The sequence below is a fragment of the Pelmatolapia mariae genome, linkage group LG10_11 (genome assembly GCF_036321145.2).
Source record: "Pelmatolapia mariae isolate MD_Pm_ZW linkage group LG10_11, Pm_UMD_F_2, whole genome shotgun sequence".
NCBI classification, from domain to species: domain Eukaryota; kingdom Metazoa; phylum Chordata; class Actinopteri; order Cichliformes; family Cichlidae; genus Pelmatolapia; species Pelmatolapia mariae.
The window spans coordinates 7,142,410-7,148,451 of record NC_086236.1 but is presented as its reverse complement, the minus strand read 5'-3'; positions in this window follow the sequence as shown (position 1 = coordinate 7,148,451).

Here is a 6,042-nt window from a genome sequence, read left to right as displayed (position 1 = left end):
TCCATGTGTTTCTGTTTATTATTATATTATACTCACAAAACGGTCAGATTTCTCTTCCATTACTTTTTTCCCCATGAATATTATGTATGTTGGTTAATTTTAAACTACTGTGTGTAAATATTGTACAAAAGTCTTGGGCCACCCCTCATTTCTTCATGTTTTGCTTCCATGAAGCCAGACTGTAATATTTTTAAAGTGGTCTTGAGCAATAGTTCACATACCTTTGTAAATTTCTTTGGACATTGGCTTCTTTTTCACTCATCTTCAGTCCAGTCCTTGCACCTGACCATTTACACAGGAATGTTTTTTGTTTTTAAGCCACTTAAAAGTCAGTCAAACATATAAGAAGGCACCGAACCCAAAGGATGAACCTGTGTTGTCAACATGTAGCTTATCAGCCTGATTTGATCCTATTTCTTTAGCAGAATGTATAAAATATGCCAAAGATAAGAGTAAGAGAGCCATAAAATTGTATTTTGGCACCAACAAGGTGATTCTCAATAAGCTATTGAATAAAAACTTGGCATCTTTTAGGATAAAGTAATGTCCCAAGTAATGCAACCTTAAAAATTTGAGGAAGTTGATCCATCTACTGTTCACTGAAGCCTCATCAGTAATGCTCTCAGTGGGAAGGGTGGCTGTCAAGAAAGGCTGAGGTATGGCCCATGCTGGGCCCATTACACAAGAACTGGACTGAAAATCAATAACAGGCTTGATGGAGTCTTGAATGTAAATTTATTTTTTGGTTGAAATTGCAAAAGAATACAGAGGAGGTCTGAAGAGAGGTATAACAGTGAGTGCCTACAGTAGAAGCCGGCATATATTGGCTATATACTGATACATTAGATTAGATGAGAATTTAAAAACTTGAAGAAGAGAAGTGAGAAGCGTCTTTAACCACATTATGAGTGTTGGTTTTGCAGTTTGTCCACCAGAGGGCGCGCTGCAACTGTACTGTTGGCAGCACTTCATAGAGATCAGGCAACCAAAACCCAAAGAACAGCTTTGAATGTCCTTCAGGAAGCCTGGAGACTATTCCTGAAGACTACTTAAAGACATTACAATAAAGTTTGCCTGAAAGAGTTCAGGCTGTGCTGAAGAATAAACGTTCATACAACTTTGGAGCTGTACAAACTGTTTTTGTCTTGTATACTGTTTGTCTATGTGTCACTAAATTACTGCACATTCCTAACATTCCTAAAACATAAAGGAGGGGCATCTCAAGACACAGTACTATACAAAGTTTAATGCTTTTACAATGGACAGAGCCTCCAGGTCTGTGCTCTGTTGCTGGTGATGGACCTGATGGTCCACTTCCCAGGAGGAGGTCTGGGTCCAGAACCAGAATTTATTCTATGAAAAAGCAGGGACGATGAGGGTGCTGCTGAACAAGGAACAGCGAGGGTCTCTTATTTTGTGTACCAACAAGAAAAAGGGTTACATTTTTATAATTACTTACGACGTTGGTATCCAAGAACCAAGATAATTTAAATTTAAACTTTTTGTTTTCTCTGAGCAAATAAACAGAGGTGGAAAAGTCTGATCTTCTACTTCAATTCACAAATTCAAAAGTAAATGTTGATCTGAGAATATGGCTATTATGCAGTACTTTATATTTCTAGAGAAAAATGCGTTAAAATTTCACTGTTTAAGTCTAGTTTACACCGTGTTTTGTTTATTACAGCTTTGGCTGTGAGGTCGTTTTGTGCGCATAGAGTCAAATTTTCACATAGGTGCGCTTTCTTTCCATGACCAGCAGGAGGCAGAGTGGTCCTTCCCTTACCTTCAGGTACACCTTACCTGAGCCGTCCATAATCTTAGCTTTTCTTAAGCACCCTTCACCTGCAGGAATAACATCCCTCTGATCTCACTGTTTTTCCAGGAAACAAATATCTGAGAAATAAAGGGGGGAAAAAACCACCCCACACACCCGCGAGTAATGGCGACCTTTTTTTTTTTTTTAATGAAATGGAAACAAAAAGTCCGGGAATCCCGGTGAATATGTAAGGGGACAATCCCCCAGGGAGATCTGTGACACACACACACACTCACATTGTGTATTTGTGTGTAAACATGACACCTGATAAAACATGGCAAAGAGTGAAAGGATAGTTAATCTGAAACTAAACCTGCACATGAACGACAGCCAGCAGACAGCAGACCAGGTAAGGCTCCTTACGTGACACCTGTTTGCTAACGCGTGCCTGTGTTCGCGCAGCTTTACGCTGTTTTTAAAAACTCACGGTTAAGACGATAAAACTTGTGCATTAGTATAGATCAGCTGTTATCCGCGTGAAGCATCGAAAACAGCAGGAGCTCGGCAGCTTTTCAACACAGCGTTTCATATTTGCGTCCACCAAATTCAGAGATGGAGATCATAGTTTTCGCCAAATACGACGAGTTTTTCTTCTTAGACGCTGTAAAGCGGCTTCTGTCACCACATGTGCCGTTACAGCAGGAGATGCTTTTATTAAACAGGCTTCAGATCCTTCTTTCTACTTTTGGTTCAGGGTGATGTCCTAAACCCTCAAACCTGTTTGTGAGGGGCAGCCAATCAGAAGAAAGCTGGCTGAGGGGTCAGATGCACTGTGAATCATGCAAAGCTACTGTATTGGAGCCCCTTAGTGGAAAGGCTGGGTCTGGATATGAGTGTAATGAGTCCACTTTAAGTGATTTTTTTTTTTTGCCCATATCATCTCTGTAGGACAAATGTATGTATAATATACATGTTTGAATACAGAACATTAACCTGATGCACCATTTCACACTGTGGTTTCTAAATAAGTATTAGTAGTTATTGATAAATCAGAGTCCACCTGCCAGAGAGGCGATATGCTAAAAATCAAATTAAACAAGGAGGAGTGTTTGTGTATTTTCACACTGTAGATTTACTCCAAAAAAACACTTTCACCCACTCTACATTTTACATGGAAATATATATTTATATACAGTAAACCTCTAAACCGCAGATCTAACTTAAGAACAAATTCCAATATTTACACAAACGATCCAAACTAATGGTCCGCTTGCACCTGCTGAGTATTTCTGGAGCTTTCAGCCACATAACTCACATAATAAGCCCACGTGAGCTGCTGGAGATCTAAACAGAGCGCTTTTTTTTTTTACGTTTATAATGTGCCGGCTTTAGAGAGTGTTATATGATGCTGTTCTGTCAGGTGCATCCTGCAGCTCGCCATTACCTGTAAGGTATCCTTTGGTGTTGGTGCTTTTAAGAGATGCTTGAAGTCTACAGGAGGTTGTTGGAAAATGGGGAGGACCACGTTATCAAAGATTAACAGCCAGGGGATCCTGGTTTTCCTCCTGTTAGTACCGGTTTTGTTTGGTACTTTATTTTTTCCCTCACTTCTGCTCTCACTTCCTCTCACTGGTTAGGTTTCCATATAAAAACTACTTGGTTAAAGAGAGGGAAAGATTGTGGTGTGAACCAAAAACACCCTTAAGAAGAATAATCTGAGACTGGCTTGTGCCGTAACCCAGCGCGTCTGTGTGGTGATAATATTTGGTGTGAGCCATTAAACCTGCAGCAGGTGTTCAGTTTTAAAGGTTATTTCAGGTGCAAGCCTCTTTTGGAGGCATCCACGGGTCTTTAGTGGATTTAGGTTGTCTGTTGATCTAATCCCAGACCGGCTCCATGAAGTTCGGGTCACAGCTCTCTGTGTGAGGTGGGATTTGTTCTTTTTTTGGATGAAGATTGCTCCAGGCTGGATGTTTGGGAACGCTGCGGTGCGTGTGTTAGCTGTCCAAACTTTTGGGAATGCTTTACAGGCTTAAAAGCTGCACACGCACCAGTCCACACAGCTGAAATGTGCGTCTGATGAAGCAGGAGAGGAAAGCCAAATCAGGAGGTGCTGAATCCAGAGAGCGTGCTTCTCGACGAGGTCAGGGAAGAGAAAAGGTTACGAAACACATCCTGAACACATGCAACCAACGTATTCATGATAGATGTGATTGTAGTGATAAGAAAAGCGTGAAAGTGTCGGACCACATAATGAGTGGACAGTGGCTTCTCTCTCAGAACAGAAAGTGAAGGCTCTCAGCTGCAGGTGTACCACAAGAAGTCATTTACAATTCAAAAAACTAAAAAAAATTCCACCATGTTAATTCAGGTTAAAAACTGCACCTAAATATTTACATAAGGGGGGGGGGAAGCAAAAGCAAAACCAGAGAATTTAAAGGTGACATCTTTATTCGTCTCTTTTTGATGGCGAGCTCATCCTGTGTCGCGTCTTTAGCGGGAAAGAACCAAAACTGAGCTCAGACGCCACAAAGTAAAGCTGATACTGAAGAATCAGATTCAGCAGGCAAATCATCAGGAACTCGAAAAAGGAAATAAACCACCTTAGGCTTGACTGACGATTCGAGGTGTGGGTCACAATCTGGGTTTTACACATCAACACAGTTTTAAGTAACTCTCAGAGCAAAAATGAACTGTAGGGTCAGTCATCATTTCAGTGGGGCAATACAGGGCCGGAGTTCCCACATGTAAGAGGAAAGGTCGAGACTAAAGACAGGCGATCCCCCCAAAAAGCTCAGAGAGCCGAGGAGAGAGTTCCCCTCGCTCTGCAGGTCGATAGTCTTGTTTCTTTGGTTCAGTTGGTCAGATTCAACAGATTTCTATTTGTGCACGATAACTTCAGTAAATTTAACAAAGCCTTTCAAAATGTAACCTTCATCCTGTAAAAGATTTTCAAAATTTCAGGCCCTCTGGATAAATTTCTTTCCAGCATAACGACACGAGCATAACGCTCTGCAATCAGGTCAATTTCAGACGCGCTCCAAAGTGCCACAATCTGACACTAAAGTCTAGTTTTTGTTCAGCGTAATTTTTGTTCTAAGTCTGTGATGATGCAAAAACAGAAACCAGCTATTCTGCATATGCGATCTGTTTTCTGATAATTCACTGGAGAAAACTTCAGAAGGTGGGTAAAGATTTAGAGGGTCATGCCACCACCTGGTTAGAATTAATTACAGCATATGAAGGATGTCCTCTTTAATAATAGAATTATCCTTTAGCTGCTTTAGCTCCTCCTGTTTCAGTTTCTAATATGATTATATTTATGTTTGTGGTTGTGAAACAGATAAACAGCATTAGCATCCTTAATACTTTATAATAGATTCAGATTTGTTTGATTAAATGTGGAGTTTAAACACTTAACTTACACAAAAGCCAACGGATTAAGAAACACCTGCTTATATCAACTCAGAGATAGAACGCTTACGAATCCCTTCATAAACGGCATTTTTTCCAATATTCGTGTCCTAGAATAGACTGTAGTTTAGAAAAAATCTGATTTTATTTGTTAAAAATAGCATTTCTGCTTCACATGCAGCGCAATCTATCGCTGAAAATCTCCACCGATGCAGTCAGAGCTCGAGAGCCCTTTATGGAGGCGAGAGTTTTACTCATGCTTTTTTCCAGCCTGTCTAGACACGCAGACATTCGTACAGTCATTTAAAACTGATTGTCTGTATGTATAAACTGGTCTTATTCATTATAATTAGAGCGATGTTTGTTTACAGTAGGGCAGACCAGAGAAAAGCCACATGACTTACTCCCACAGTCATGAAAAGGATGTGTGATTTTTCAGCGCACCCACACGTCTCTGTGAACGCTATCAATAAGAGCTGCTGACGTAGAAGCATCAAAAACAGCTCAACTCATTTACAAAAAAAAAAAATCCATAAAAGGCTGCTTTCCAGAGATTTCAAAGAACGTAAAAGTATTCGGCAGAGCTGAGGCTTAAATGCCTCAGATTCCAAATGGAGTCTGGTGCGTGTGAAAACGTTCAAACTATTCCTCGAGACGTCCAATTTTAGGATTAATAGATGGCATTTTTTTTTTGTGAGGTTGGGGAGAGAGGTTAGGGTTGAGTCTCCTTGAAGTTACAGCTCAAAACTAGAATTCCCAACCCAACCCCCCCTTATATGGCATTTCCCTGAGAACAGTGGGAGGGGGGAAAGAGGCCAAGCCATGCAGGATATTCTCACAGGATGTGAGGATGGCCGGACAGCAGCCGGCAG